Source organism: Mus musculus, chromosome 10 (genome assembly GCF_000001635.26).
Source record: "Mus musculus strain C57BL/6J chromosome 10, GRCm38.p6 C57BL/6J".
Classification (NCBI taxonomy): Eukaryota; Metazoa; Chordata; class Mammalia; order Rodentia; family Muridae; genus Mus; species Mus musculus.
The window spans coordinates 78482516-78498155 of NC_000076.6; the positions used below are offsets into that span (position 1 = coordinate 78482516).

The following is a 15640-nucleotide window of genomic DNA, read 5'->3' on the forward strand; positions in this document are numbered from 1 at the left end:
CCCTGAGTGATAAAATGCTGAGCTGGGAGGATCCGCGGGGGCTGCTGAAATTCAGGAGGCTGAGTTAAGATCGCAGACTGGTTGGAGCCCAAGAAGCTGAGCCACACTACAGGTCTGATCACTCCTGAGGTGGCCTGTCATCGCTGGGATGGGGCTAGAACCGCAACCCTACACCTCCAGCAGGCTTGCTTGTATTACTGAAGAGACAGTAATACAAGCAAACAGTTTGCTGAGTTTGGCTTTGGAAGCAACCTGTTAGAAGGAATGCAGCCTTGTGTTGTCTTCCCAGAGCCTCTCCTGTGAGGTGTGTAATGAATGAGGTTGTCTCTGATCATTTCTGGCAGGTGGTGCTTCCTGCTTGTGACTGGTTGCCTTGGAGGGAACCAGGGTGTCATGGGCACTAGAATGGGAGCCATAGGCAATGTCAGCTGACTGGTGCTTCCTTGCCTGGCTGGTCCAGCAGGAAGATTGGGCTGGCCTGGGCAGCCAGGTGGTGGCCTCTTGCAATGTACTTTTTGGCTGGTCACTGAGCAAGGTGGCAGGTCCCCATTCCCCTTCCACTCATGGCCAGCCACTATACTGATTCCTGGGAGATGTTAGGGTATAGTAGCTGGCTACCATGGACCTGGAAGGATCTGGAAGGACCACAAGTGGCTGGAATTGCATCTAAGGACAATCCAGGGCTGTCCTGAATCAGGCTTGCTTGCCAGACAAATAGAGCAATTGATTGTTATTATACAGCATAGGAGATCAAAGTCCGTAGGCAAGGGCAATTGCTGAGTGTTTGAGCCCCTGTTTGGTTGATAAATAGTGTTTCACCCACACTGTCTAGTGAATCCATTCTTGTTCTACCCAGAATGCACAGGTCTTAACTACTGAACCGTCTTTCCAGCCCCATCTGTATTTCCTTCCTTCTTCCTTTCTTCATTCCTTTAATCTTTCTCTTTTTTTTGTCTTTTCTAAACATCAGGGTGGGGACTCCAGGGATGGGGGAGTTGGGAGTAGTGAGTTTCAAGGCTATTTAAACTATCTGCTCCCTACAGGCCATCAATGTGAGGTGCTGTCCCCCTGCACTCCAAGCCACTGTGAGTCTGACCTTGACCGGCTGACTGGCTGTTCCTGTCCCCCAGGCTGGCAAGGTGCACCAATGTCCTCCTCTCCTTCCTCTTCTTCTCTTCTCCCTCCTCTCTTCTTTTTCCTCTTCCTCTTCCCCTCTTTCTCCTGTTCTGCACTTTGTTCCATATTGGGTAATGCCAGGAAGCCCAGAGGGGACTCAGTCCTGCCCTGCCTTTGAAGTTGCTTCATTCTGGGAAAAGACAGCTGGATCCAGACATTCACAGCCCATCTGAGTCAGCTCAGGAGAAAAGGGAAGCCATATGGGGCTGAGGATACTGGGATACCTGAGATTTGATGATATTTCTGATCGGGTGACTTCAGAGTGTGTATTCAACATCTAAAGAGACAGGCAGAATATATTTCAGGAGTGGTATGTGCCAAACACCCAGGGATAGCGGCTGGTCTTTGCCTTTCCTTGCCTCCCCCAGCGGGTTCTTGAGCTGCTGGCATCCTTAGACCCCACTTTACCCCTGTAACCTCAATTGCTTCCCTTCCAACTTCCAGTCCATGATGCCAGAAGGATGTGGATGAGTGTGCCGTTGCCTCACCCTGCGGCCCCCATGGTACCTGCACCAACCTGCCAGGGAGCTTCAGGTGCATCTGCCGTGGGGGATACACTGGCCCTTTCTGTGATCAAGACATTGACAACTGTGACCCCAGTAAGTGCAGGGATCTTTGGGGTGCTTCCTTTTCCTGGCACTGTGTTGTTTCCTGACTTTCCTGACAACACTTATTCCCCTCATTCATGAGAGCCTTACTTCCATCTCAGCACCACTATATAATTAGGGCTGCTGGGATGACTCTGCAGGGAAAAGCACTGCTTCTAAACCTGATGAACCTACATCAGCCCTACAAGTTGTCTTCTGATCTCTACATGCCTGCTATGCACACACACACACACACACAAACACACACACACACACACAGAAAAATGAAATAAAAAGTTAAAAAATGTTTTATTTAAGCCAATATAGAAAATATTTTCATTTTCACATATAAGGCTTCAAAAATTTAAATTTTGCTAAATGTATTTTACATTTGTAGCTTATCTCATTTGGACTGGCAGTGATATCAAGGGCCTATTAACCTCATGTAGCCAGTAGTAGCTACACTGGTCACCACAGGCTGTGCTGAGCTTATGAATCAGAGCAGGCAGTGGCACTACAAGTATTCCTTGGTACTTTGAGGTTAGTTCCAGAGCCTCCATGGATTACAGACTCTAAGGATGTTAAAGTCCTTTATTGTCAAATGGCTTAATGTTTGCAAATAACCTCTGCATCTCCTCCCAGATTATTTAAATCATCTCTAGATAACCTTCTATTTTAAAATGTTTACATTTACTTATTATTGTGTGCATGTGTGTGAGCATGTATTGCCACACCACCTCCAGTAGGATCTGTGTGACAAGTTCCACAGACTGAGGCGATTGACCTCAAAAGGGGGAGGCCTCCTGGAACTGGTTGTGGAACTCTTTGCCGGAGGAAAAAAGTACTGAGCCATAGTTCTCATGACAATCTATCTGTTTTGTTTCCTCTTATTTCTTTTCTTATTTACATGTTCCTGGTAGCCTAGGCCAAGATCTTAAGTGAGAATAATGGGTAAGAAATCATCCCTAGAGATGGGGCCACTAACATGACCTTATCTCCGGGGAAACCAATGCTTTACTTTCTAAATCATTTACAAAAGTATTAAGATAGATGAAAACTTTCACAACAATAAAATTTCATATGGCTACACATGTGTAATAGGAGGTGGATTTTGGTATATGGTAAAGAAAGCCTTAATTAGAAAGAATTAAAATAGTTTAAATTTATACATTGAAGATTTATAAAAAAAAAATCAAGCACTAGATGTTAAATAATAATTGACCATGGGGCTGGAGAGTTATTTCAGTGGTTAAGGGCACTGACCGTTAAAGATTTATTAACCTGCTCCTGGAAATATGCCACTAGCCTCGGATGACAGCCCCCACTGAATACATCCTTTTAGAATTGTTATATTTTGATGATTTATAATGATGTCACCTGTTCTGTTTGTGATTCACTGAATACATAGTTTCAGAGTTGTAATGCTTGGATGGTTTTTGTGCTTTACTGTGCCAAATGCTATTTGTTGGTATTTGTGATTGTTTCACTGGATACAGTTTCTAAGAGATGTAATGTTTGTTTTTTTTTTTAATGTGTAAAATCCCATGCTTGAGAGCTGCAAAATACACTCAGATTCAAACTGCCTCTGCGTTTGTTTCTGTTTGTCACCGCCGAATCCTTACCCACCTAGCTTCAAGGACCCTCATGCCAGGGACCCCCATACCCAACTGGGGTGGTCCGTGGCAGTGGATGTAGCATGTGTGGAGGTCATAGGACAGTATAGTCCTTCTACCTTGTGGGATCTGGGGCTCCAACTCCGGATGTTAGGCTTGGTGGCTTTATCCATGCTGAGTCGTATCATCAACCCAGACTTCATTTTTAATTTAAATTAGAGAGAGGGAGGGAAGGTGAGAGAGAAAGAGGGGATGGGAAGGAATGCACACATGCTACATTAGAGTGTGGAGGCCAGAGGATAGCCTGCAGGAGTTGATTTTTTTTCATCCACCATGCGGGTTGCAGGGATTGAGCTCAGGCGGGCAGCCCTGGGTGGCCAAGCACCTTTACCTGCTAAAGCCATCTAGCCTGTCCCTCTAGATGGCTTGACATACCAACATCAATATACATGGCATGTATGTGTTTGATATACTCTATTGTTTAGAAAATAACAAGAAAATAGTGTGCATGTTCTGTCCTTGGGTAATCTCTGATTTTCACTATTGTTCATCTACTGATTGAACCCACAGATTCTGAACTTCAGAATAGGTAGGGTCAGTTCTATGGCTCAAAGGGGCTTTTTAAAAAAAAGAATAGTTTTTACATTTATTTATTCATATATGTGTTGCACACGTGAGCCATGGCATTCATATGGTGGTCAGAGGGCATCTTGTGGAGGGAGGTTGATCTCTCACCAAGAGTGTCCCTTGTAGGCTGGGACACAAAACACCTTTAATTTCTGCACTCAGAAGGCAGAGTGCAGGTTCATCTCTGAGTTCAAGGCCAGCCTCATCTACATATTGAACTCCAGCGTAAAGCACAGCTGGGTCAGGTCAGGCTGATGTGGCATAGGCAGACTTCTTTCCTGCTCACTGCAGACCGGTGCCTCCATGGTGGCTCCTGCCAGGATGGCGTGGGCTCCTTCTCCTCCTTTTGCCTCGTTGGCTTTGCTGGTCCTCGCTATGCCCGAGATGTGGACAAATGTCTGAGCAGCCCCAGTGGCCCTGGTGGCCCCTGTTCTGATCATGTGGCCTCCTTCACCTCTGCCTGTCCACCTGGTTATGGAGGCTTCCTCTTTGAGAATGACTTGCTGGGCTGAAGCCCCAGGTGGGTGGAGCATGGGCTCTGTCCCCCTGTGAGTCCCAGCCACGTCAGCATGGAGGCCAGTGCTGTCCCAGCCTAGGCTGTGGAGGTGGGCTGACCTTCACCTGTCACTGTGTCCAGGTAGGTGTGATTGGTAGGGGTGGAACCCTTGGGGAAAGAAAAGGCCCGTGGCTTTAGGGAAGCATATGTCTGTCTATAAGGGAAAAGTAGAAGGAAAAGAGGTTCTGAGATGCTGAATTATGGTTTGGAGTGTAACTTAGTGAAATTGTGACGTGGCTTTGTTGCCTCCTGGGGGAAGGTATAGCTTATCTTCAAAGTGAGGTCAGTAGAGGAAAGGGGAGGTTGCTGGAATTGGAGAGAATGGGGTGGGGGGTCATCATTTTCCAAGTCTTGACCTCCACTCCAACCTCCTGTTTCTTCTCACTACATTTTTTTTTCTCTTTCTGTCCCCTCACTTCACCATTAGCCATTCTGGGGTCTGCGTTGTGAGTGGGTGGCACGCTCTTGCCGAGAGCTGCAGTGCCCAGTGAGTATTCCACTGAGTGGACCACGCTGCACTTGTCCTCCCAGGCTGTCCGGGCCCTCCTGCCGGATTTCTAGGGCGTCACCCTCAGGAGCTATTAACACCAGTTGCGCCTCTGCCCCTTGTCTGCATGGGGGCTCGTGCCTACCTGTACAGATTGTCCCTTTCTTCCGCTGTGTATGCGCTCCGGGCTGGGGAGGACCGTGTTGTGAGACCCCTTCCGCAGCCCCTGAGGTCCCCGCCCGTGAGCAGCATGCCAGGCCAAGCGAGGAGACCAGAACTGCGTGAGTGCAACAGCTCAGGCTGTGGCCGGGAAAGCAGTGACTGCTCGCTGAACGTGGACGACCCCTGGAGGCAGTGTGAGGCACTGCAGTACTGGCGTCTCAACAACAGCGGGTGCGACCAGACCTGCAGCTCTCCAGCCTGTCTCTATGACAACTTTGACTGCTACTCTGGTGGCCGCACCTGCAAGTGAGCCCTCCCCACCCCCATTTGCTTCTGTCAGCCTGCAGTTACACATTCCATCTGTCCACACTTAGGACTTGTTAATCTGTCTTTCTTAAAAATTTAAAAATTAAGCTGGGTCTAGTTGCTCACACATTTAATGCCAGCATTTTGGAGGCATAGACAGGCAGGTCTCTGTAGGGATTAAAGGCCAGCATGATCTACATAGTGAGTTCTAGGCCAGCCAAGGCCACACAGTGATACCCAAAAACAAACAAACAAAAAGCAAAACAGTAGACCGAAACAGGTGCTCAGTCAATAGTTGTTATAGTGATACTGGTCGAGTATCCCAAATCCCAAACTTGAATCCCTGAGTTATGTGGGGCACGGGCATGATGCCACAGTGGAAAATTTCATCATTTGCCTCATTGATAAGTTACAGTCAAAATTCAGACTCAGGTTGGTCTGTGTAGTTCAGTGGCAGAGCACCTCCCTAGATGGCATGAGGCCCTTGGTTCAAACCCCGGCATGGAAACAAAACAACCACCAAAGGCAGGCACTGTATAAAAATATACAGTTACTTCTGTGTATGTGTATTTTTGTCTTTAGGCTTGGGCCTCATCCCTGAGGTGCCTTATATAAATTATGCATAGTGGGCTGGGGATGTAGCTCAATGGATGGAATGCTTGCTTAACATCCACAGAGCCAGGCTTTGGTCCCATGCACCGCCTGAACTGTGAGAGGTGCTGTGTGCTTGTAACCCTGGCTCTCAGCAGGTGGAACAGGAGGATGATAAGTTCAAGATCACCCTCAGCTACATAGTTTTGTTTTCTTTTTTAAAAATAGGGTTTCACAATTCCCGGCTGGAATTGGCTATGTAAGTTCAGGCTGGCCCTGAACACACAGAGACATCCTTGTCTCTGTCTCTGGAGTACTGGGATTAGAGGTATATGCCAGCCTGTCTGACTAACATAGGGAGTTTGAGGCCAGTTTGAGATACATGAGATCTTACCTTAAAATATCTATAAAAAGATAACTCATTGCATTTATTTGCATATATAATATTTAAGCGTATGTGCAAATATTCTAAAACTCTAATTTGAACTCTGAAATAGTTTTAGTCCCAATTATTTCAAATTAGGAACACAGAACTTGTGGTTATGCAGCCAGTTACTGCATTTGCAGAAAGCATACCCAAGAACATCTCCCCCAACCCTGCCAACCCCATACCAGCACTGCCCAGTACTGCTCTTCCCTGTGTGTGCATTTAGATGACCCGAAGAATCTCTAACTTTGTGTTCTCTGTCCCCAGTCCGGCTTATGAGAAGTACTGCACCGACCACTTTGCAGATGGCCATTGTGACCAGGGTTGTAACACTGAGGAGTGTGGCTGGGATTGGCTGGACTGTGCCAGCGAGGTCCGGGTCCTTTTGGCTTGAGGGGTTCTGGTCCTCACAGTTCTTCTGCCTTCTGAAGAGTTGCTGTGCTCCATTGCCGACTTTCTGCAGCAACTTAGTGCTATTCTGCACAACTCACTGCGCTTCTGCTTGGACGCACGTGTCCAGGCCATGGTCTTCCCCAGCTAAGCCCTGGCTCTGAATACAGCTCTGAATCTAGCTGGGTCTAGAGGTGATCGGGTGAGTGACTGTGGCCCAAGGCTGGGTACAGTGGTTAGAGCACCCATGATCCAGACCATCTGTTTCATGCTTCTTAGTTGAGAGCGCTCTTGCAATGCATCTTCCACAGGCGTTTCAGTGTCTGTCGGGTTGACTTCTTTGCTATGGGTGGGGTTCATCCTGTGCACACTACAGGAAGCCTAGCTGCAGCACTGAGATTTTACTCTTCAAATGCAGGTGAGAGCACCTTCTTGCAGTGACAATGAAAAATGTCTCTTAAATATTAGACTGTGCTGCTTGGGAGAGAGTAGGGAGGCTACAGGATGGGTGAGAGGGTGGCATTGCAAAATTGCACCGTGGGGCTAGTGCTACTCCAGCAGGAGAGGCAGGCTGTTTTCAGAGCAGTTAAAGGCATGTATAAGCTTTAAAAAAATAACTTTTAATTAAAACGTATTTATATTGCTAGGCAGTGGTGGCGAGCACGTTTAGTTCAGCACTTGGGAGGCAGAGGCAGGTGGATCTCTGAGTTCCAGGCTAGCCTGGTCTACAAAACCAAAAGCAACAACAGCAACAACAAAACAAAGGACTTTTTTTTTTTTTTTTTTTTTTTTTTTTTGGTTTGTTTATGGAGACAGGGTTTCTCTGTATAGCCCTGGCTGTCATAGAACTCACTTTGTAGACCAGGCTGGCCTCGAACTCAGAAATTTGCCTGCCTCTGCCTCCCGAGTGCTGGGATTAAAAGTGTGCGTCACCATGCCCGGCAACAAAGGACTTATTATTGTGTGTATGATGTGTGTGTGTGTGTAGGTCCCCAAGTGCCATGACACTTATGACACTGCAAGCCTGTAGAGGTTAGAGGACAGCAGTGTGAAGTCAGTTCTCTCTTCTCATTAGTTTTTCAGGCTTGCATGATAAGCACTTTGCACCATGAGCCATTTCTCTGGCTTGCTTGTTGTTTTCTTCTTGTTGTTTGTTTTGTTTGTGTTTTATAGGCATTGGCCTGAAATTCAATCTGTAGCCCAGGTTGGCTTTGAACTCATGGTTCTCCTACTCAGCCCTCCCAATTACTAGGATTACAGGCATGCACTATCACCCCTGACACTCACTCTCTTTCCTCCCCACTCTCTTCTTTCCCCTTCCCCCTCATCTCATGAAAGTTGTAGAACTTGCTCACTAGTGACCTGGTAGGGGGAACCTGAAGTGGGAGAGGCATTTGTTGAGGGTAGACCAGGGCCTGAAGATTGAGCCCTGACAAAGAAAGGAGGGCTGAACTTTAGAGATACTGTGGTTTGTAGGTTCTGATTGGATGCAGGCAGAAGTCAAGTAGATGGTTGAGGTGACACATGGCTCCTTTCTTGGCTAAAGTGGCTTAGTGATGAGGACATAGGGTTAAGCAGGAGCTTAACCTTGGAGCTTGCTATTCTTAGGGGGTCTTGAAGTATGGGGAGGAACCCCAGGAGATGACTGAGGGCTGAAGATGCATACAAGACAACTGGGTATTGGAGGCCATTGGAAGGAAAGAAGAGAGAGTCAAGGAAGCAGGAGAGAAGGAGATGAAGAAGGAATCTAAGGACTCTCTGAGACCTAAGGACTGGGGGACAGTAAAGGATGTGGCTCAGTAGTAGAGAACCTACCTTGTATGTTCAAGGCCCCGAGTTCATCTCCAATACCACAAAGAAGGATAGAGGAGAAAAAGCAAGCTTTTAGAGAAACTGTGACATGGTACACTGTCCCAGCAAAGGGCTACACCAATAGACTCTACCAGGGCTAATGAAGACATTATTGAATTCACAGCTTTGAGACACTGTGACCAATAAGATCTGTTGGGAGAGACAGTGGAATTGGATGCCAGCTGAGAGCTGGGTGGGTGGTAGAGGCATGGAGAGTGGAGATGGATGTGGCTCTCTGAGGTTGGGTGTCTAGGATGCTATAGACAAGTGTTGAGCCTTTGGGCCCCTTTGCTCTGTTCCCACAGCTCTGTAGTAATGCTGGAGATTGACAACTGGCTCTGTCTGCAATCAGCTGAGAATGACCACGGCTTCCCTCATGCCCAGAGTGCTGCTGACTACCTGGGAGCCTTGTCAGCAGTGGAGTGACTTGATTTCCCATACTCACTTCGGGATGTGCGAGGTGAGCTGGGAAGAAAAGAGGGTAGTACATTAGAGCATGTAGCCCTAGAGATGGTTGAATCCTATAGTATGGTTGAAGCCCTATGAGTAAAGCCCCATCTTCTGGCTGAAGCTCTGTTGCATAGCTAAGTCAACCCTTGGGTAAGAGCCACTTAAAATCAAAACCTTACTTGTAGTCCAGGCTACAGCCCTGCTTATAGTTGAGCATTGCCCATGACTGAAATCTGCTCACTCGTTCCTGCCCTGCTACTTGGCTGAAGCTCATCTGCGGCTTCCATCCTACAGGAGAGTCACTGGAGCCCCCAGAGTAGAGTGTGCCACTGCTGCCACTGCTGGTGGCAGGGGCTGTCCTTCTACTTATCATCTTCATCCTGAGTGTCATGGTTGCCAGGTGCAAACGAGAGAACACAGCACTCTCTGGTTCCCTGAGGGTTTTGCATTACACAAGGACATAGCTGCTGGCCACAAGGGTCAGAGGGAGCCTGTGGGACAAGATGCACTGGGCATGAATTAAGAACCCCATGTGCTCTACATCCCCAACTGTGGGGTCCTTGTAAGCTCTGGATCATACCCACCTCGGTCATATTAACTACAGACTCCATCTGGGTCTTCAGTGTTAATCTTCTTGACCTATGACCCCATGATTCCTGGGGATTGCCCCAACCCTTATTCCTTGACTTGATTTTCTATTTCTATCCATTTCCTGACTCATATCTTTCCCTGACCCCATCCTGAGCTAACCTCTCAAAATTCATCCTTATTCCTGCATGACTGCTGACTTCAAGATTTTTTGTCATTTCAACCTGTCCCTGACCAGGACTGTGTCTTTGATGATTCCTGAATCATCTCTGGCTTCAACCCACCTGTACCTTTGACCTCACCTCAGACCCCTTTTCCACCCAATCCTGTGTTAATTCCCTTGTGATCCTCAATCCCAAGCCTTCAACTTGACTTATTCCTCAACACCAATAGCCATACTCTGATCTTAACCCTTCCCTATGACACCATGACACCTGACTCCTCATCCTGATGTTTCAAGCCTGGCTATCCCGTTTGTCACGAGAGAGTAACTCCTCTTCCATGAGCTTTGATAATTCATTTATCAAAGTTATGAGAGGATAACTTCCTCTGTCCCCTGCAGTTTGTCTCATCTATCCTCATGTATCCATGTTCCATTGGGTGTGCTACTCTCCACTCTGAGTTCACCTTAAGATTCTGGCCACCTCAGATGTGAGGTGTGGAGCAGATATGAAGACCATTGTTTGGATCCCTAGAACCTGTATAAATGCCATAAAATCCTTAAATGCTCAGTGGGCATGGCAGCCTGACTTGGAAGATGGAGTCCTGGTCCCTAGAGCAAGCTAGTGAGTCTAGTCATATCAGTGAGCTCTTGGTTTGACTGAGAGACCCTGCCTCAATGACTAAGAGAGATTCCTCTTTATCAACCTCAGACCTGTGCACCCAAAACACACACCTGCACACACAGATGGAAAGAGAAAACATTTTGACTGCCACCTGACATGATTTCCTGCAACTTTATCTCTATCCTCCTATCCATCATTGGAATCTTTGTCAACAACCCAGGACCCCTCCTCAATTCCTGACCCCTTACCTGCCTCTATGACCTCTGCTTGAACTGAACCCTAAATCCTCCTCCCATGCTAGATTTCTCTAGTGTACTTTCTCACGTCTCTTTCTTCCTGTTTTCCCCAAGGAACATGGCCAAGGGTGAGAGTCTGATGGGGGAGGTGGACACAGACTTGAATAACTCAGAATGCCCAGAGGTCAAGAGACTAAAGGTATTACCTGCTTCTCTGACTCTTTCCTTTAGGGTTCCAAGTTGGGGTTCCCTGGTCATCTAGAGAGCCCAGGGAAGTCTCTCTTCTCCCTATTGCCTCAGCCCCAGACAATTACCACATCTGAGGCTCTGTTGCTGTGTTAGGAGGCACAGAGATTTACCATGGGTTTCCTGGGTGGGTGGGGCTTCCCCTTCTTCATATGGTTCCTCCTCACACAGATTCCTGCTCCCAGGTCTGCCTAGGGTCACCCTAGAGCAGCAGCTCTTAACCTGTGGGTTGTGAACCCTGGAGGTGGGGTGGGGGTGGGCACTGAACAACCCTTCCACAGGGGTTACCTAAGACCATTGAAAAACACAAATTTTTATGTTACAATTCATAATAGTAGCAAAATTGCAGTTATGAAGTAGCAGTGAAAATAATTTTATGGCTGGGGGGGTGGGTGTCACCACAACATGAGGAACTATATTAAAGGGTCACAATGAAGAATGAGAACCATTGCCCTAGAGGGAACACCCTAGTCCACAGAGTGATTTTTTTTTTCTGTTCTTTGTCCAGCATCCCCAGCCTGAAAGTGTTCCCAGCTGGTATGGGTTCCATCTATCTTTAGGATCCACACTGATTTATTCAGGTTGTGCTCTCCAGTTTCAGATGGCTCGGTTGGTAAAGAAAGAAAAGAAAGCCAGGCGTTTTGTGGTACACAGGTAGTCCCAGTGCTGGTGAGGTGGCACGAGCAAACTCCTGGCTGGTTAACTAACCTAGCCTTCTTGGCAAGTTCTTAGTTAGGAGAACCCTGTCTCATAAAGGAAGATGGATAGTGCTGGAGAGTGGTGGTGCACACCTTTAACCCCAGCACTCGGGAGGCAGAGGCAGGTGTTTCTCTGAGTTCGAGGCCAGCCTGGTCTACAGAGCAAGTTCCAGGACAACCAGGGCTACACAGAGAAACCCAGTCTCAAAAAATGACACAATAACAACAGTAATAAAAAGATGGACAGTGTGTCAGAGCAATGACGTATGAGGTGGTTCTTTGGCTTCCATGCACACAGACACATGCGTGCACACACACATAAGCTTGTGCACATGTGCAACCTGAGGGCTGTGTAAGGAAAAGGTCTTCCTGCCTCAGCTTCTCCAGTAGCTGGGATTGCAGGTTTGTGTCACAACATCCAGCCTACATATTTCTTTTTACCAGGGATCCGAAGTATCCAGAATTGGAGGACTACATTTAGTTTTTTAAAAATTCCAAATATTTTGCTCTTTTTATTTATTTTAAAAATACTGGAGACTAGAGAGATGGTTCAACAATTAAATCCTGGCTGCTCTTCCAGAGGACCCGTGTTTGATTCCCAGCACCCACACAGTGGCTTACAGATGTCTGTAACTTCAGTTCCTATAGATGTTTGATGTCTTCTTCTCATCTCCCAGGGCACCAGGCATGCACATAATTTAAAACACATTTTTAAAAAAAAATAACATTTTATATATTTAATGTGTGTGTGGGTATGTGTACCACAGTGTTTGTGTGAAGGTCAGGGACAACTTGGAAGAATCAGTTTTCTTCTAACACCACGTGGGTCCCCTGTGTTAGGTCATCAGGTTCAGCAGGTGATCACACATCTCGCTGGCCTAGAGCTGACTGAACAGACCAGACTGGCTTGGAATTCATAGAGATCCACCTGCCTCTGCCTCCCAAGTGCTGCTGGTGGTGTTAAGGGTGTGTGCCACCATGCTTCCTTTCCTTTCCTTTCCTTTCCTTTCCTTTCCTTTCCTTTCCTTTCCTTTCCTTTCCTTTCCTTTCCTTTCCTTTCTTTCTTTCTTTCTTTCTTTCTTTCTTTCTTTCTTTTTTTTTTGAGAATCTTAACATGTAGATCAGACTGGCTTCCGACTTATCCTGCCTCGGTTTCATGAGTACTAGTTGACAGGAGTGTGCCACCGTGACAGCTTTATTTTGTTAATTTAAAATTTTGCATTCACTTATTACTTACTTATTTTGTGTGTGGGGCATGTGAGCTACATTGTGAGTGTGGGGGTCAGAGGACAACCGTGGGAGTTATTCTCTTCCCACTGTGTGGATTCCAGAGATCAAACTCAGGTCATTTGGCTTGGTTTTTATAATTTAATTAAAAATATCTTTTTTTCTTTAAAAAATATTTGTTTGTTTGTTTTTTGAGACAGAGTTTCTCTGTGTAGCCTTGGCTGCCCTGGAACTCACTCTGTAGACCAGGCTGGCCTCGAACTCAGAGATCTGCTTACTTCTGTCTCTTGAGTCCTGGGATTAAATGTATGCCCCACTGCCACCCAGCTAAATATTTATTTTTGTGTATATGTGTACACATTGGTGTGTGTGCCATGGCAATATGTGGAGAACCACATTTAATCTGCAAGTACGCTGTGATGGTTTGTATATCCTTGGCCCAGGGAGTGGCACCATCTGAAGGTGTGACCTTGTTGGAATAGGTGTGACCTGGTTGGAATGGGTGTGTCACTGTGGGTGTGGGTATAAGATCCTCACCCTAGTTGCCTGGAAGTCAGTCTTCCACTAGCAGCCTTTGGATGAAGACATAGAACTCTCAGCTCTGCCTGCACCATGCCTGCCTGGATACTGCCATGGCTCTTACCTTGATGATAATGGACTGAACCTCTGAACCTGTAAGCTAGCCCCAAGTAAATGATGTTTTTTTTATAAGACTTGCCTTGGTCATGGTATCTGTTCACAGCAATAAAACCCTAACTAAGACATACGTTTACCTGCCGAGCACTCTTCCCAACCCTGTTTTATTTTTTTGAGACAGCAGTTTGTCCTTGGTCTCCTACATCTGGAGACAGCTTCATCAGCAACACCTGTGGGAATGCCCACCCCTTTTCATTACTGCCTCTCCCACAGCAAATGGGAGATGAGAGCCTGTATCTGTGTCCCTCCAGGTAGAGGAGCCAGGCATGGGTGCTGAGAAGCCTGAGGACCCAACACCACTTGGTTGCTGCTGATATCCGTGTGGCACCAGCCACGGCGCTGACTCCACCTCAGGGAGATGCAGATGCAGGTGGAGTGGATGTCAACGTCTGAGGGCCTGGTGAGTGCCCTCCCCAAAGGGGCCCTCATTGGTCCTACCTGCTGGATCCCACACGGGGGTTCTGGGAGTGTCTGGGCCTCGGTGCCTGCTGTGTGTGTTGTAAGTGATTGGAATGCCATGCAAAGTGAAGCAGAAGGTAGGCTGGCTGCAACTGAGAACCCTAAGGCTGTGTGGACCCTGGACTCTTTCTTTTATGAGATTAAGATTTCTCTCTCTCTCTTTTTCTTTCTTTCTTTCCTTCTTTCTTTTTCTTTTTCTCTTTTTGTTTTTTAAGACAGGGTTCTCTGTGTAGCCCTGGCTGTCCTGGAACTCACTCTAGACCAAACTGGCCTCGAACTCAGAGATCCACCTACTCTTGCCTCTTGAGTGCTGGGGTTAGAGGTGTTTGCTCCCCCACTCCTAGCTTTTTCTTCCTGTGTAGCCCTGGCTATCCTGGAACTTACTCTGTAGACCAGGCTGGCTCCAAAACCATAGAGATTCGTTTACCTCATCCTCCTGAGTAACGGGATTAAAGGCTTATTCCAGCACTACCACTGCCTGGCTCTTTCTCTTTCTCCTTCTCCTTCTTCTTCCTCCTCCTCTGCCTCCTCTTCCTCTTCCTTCTCCTCTTCTTTCTCTTCCTCCTCTTTGTTGTTATTCTTTTATATAAGATTTCACTATGTAGCTCTGGCTATCCTGGAACTCATAATGTAGATCAGGTTGTGAAGTCACAGAGATCCTCCTGCCTCTGCCCCCCCCCCCCCAAGTGTGGAATTAAATGTGTATGTTATTACATCCAGCTGGGATTTATTTAAAAATCACATTTATTTGTGTGTATTAGTGTACTCGGAAGTCAGAAGACGCCTTACTGGAGTTGGTTATCTCCTATCTCCGTCCTAGGGATCTCATTCACACTGTCCAGTTTCTCTGCAGCCTGGATCCTAGATGTTCAACGCCCCCACCCTCCCAACCCCCCCAACCCTCTTAACTTCAGCCATACAGCTTGTCAGGCAAGTCTCAGATTAGTCCTGACAGGGTGAACTAGAACCACACACTTATTCTTGGGCCAATCAATGTGGCTAGGGCCTATAACATGCAGATAAAACAGTCCCCATCTGGTCTAAGTAGGGCTTACTATTAGAGAATTCATGAGAAGGAAGACTAGGGAAAAGGTGGTACCCTTCCCCTCTATTCCAATTGCTCGGCTTCCTGGGATCACTTTTGCGGTCCATCGTGTAATCTTTGTGGGGTGGCTTTGCAGTTGGGGAGAATTTACGTCTGTCTGTGGCGCTGTGTGTCCCAGCTGCACCTAGTACAGTGCCCCTGACATTTGCCCCAGGAAGACCCCTATGCTTGTGACACACTACTGGTTCCTGCAGATGGTTTCACCTCACTTACGTTGGCCTACTTCTGTGGGGAAGCCCTGGAGCCGATACCAGCTGAGGAGGATGACACATAAGCCAGCATCATCTCAGATTTGATCTGTCAAGGGGCCCAGTTTGGGGCACGGACTGACCACACTGGCGAGACGAGACGGCACTGGCGAGAACGCCCTGCATTCA

General features: G+C 47.2%; 1 long non-coding RNA gene across 2 annotated transcripts; it reads left to right on the forward strand.

Annotated features, from left to right (window-relative positions):
• The first annotated feature begins 4179 nt into the window (after window positions 1-4179).
• Window positions 4180-15619, forward strand: Gm30232. 2 transcript variants are annotated; one of them, XR_003948915.1, is made up of 6 exons: window positions 4180-4640; window positions 4987-5514; window positions 6800-7124; window positions 9079-9233; window positions 13951-14099; window positions 15458-15619. It is a non-coding gene; the product is annotated as a predicted gene, 30232 (long non-coding RNA). The 2 variants fall into 2 exon arrangements; XR_380601.4 differs by lacking the exons at window positions 13951-14099; window positions 15458-15619 and adding an exon at window positions 10947-11007.
• The last annotated feature ends 21 nt before the right edge of the window (window positions 15620-15640 follow it).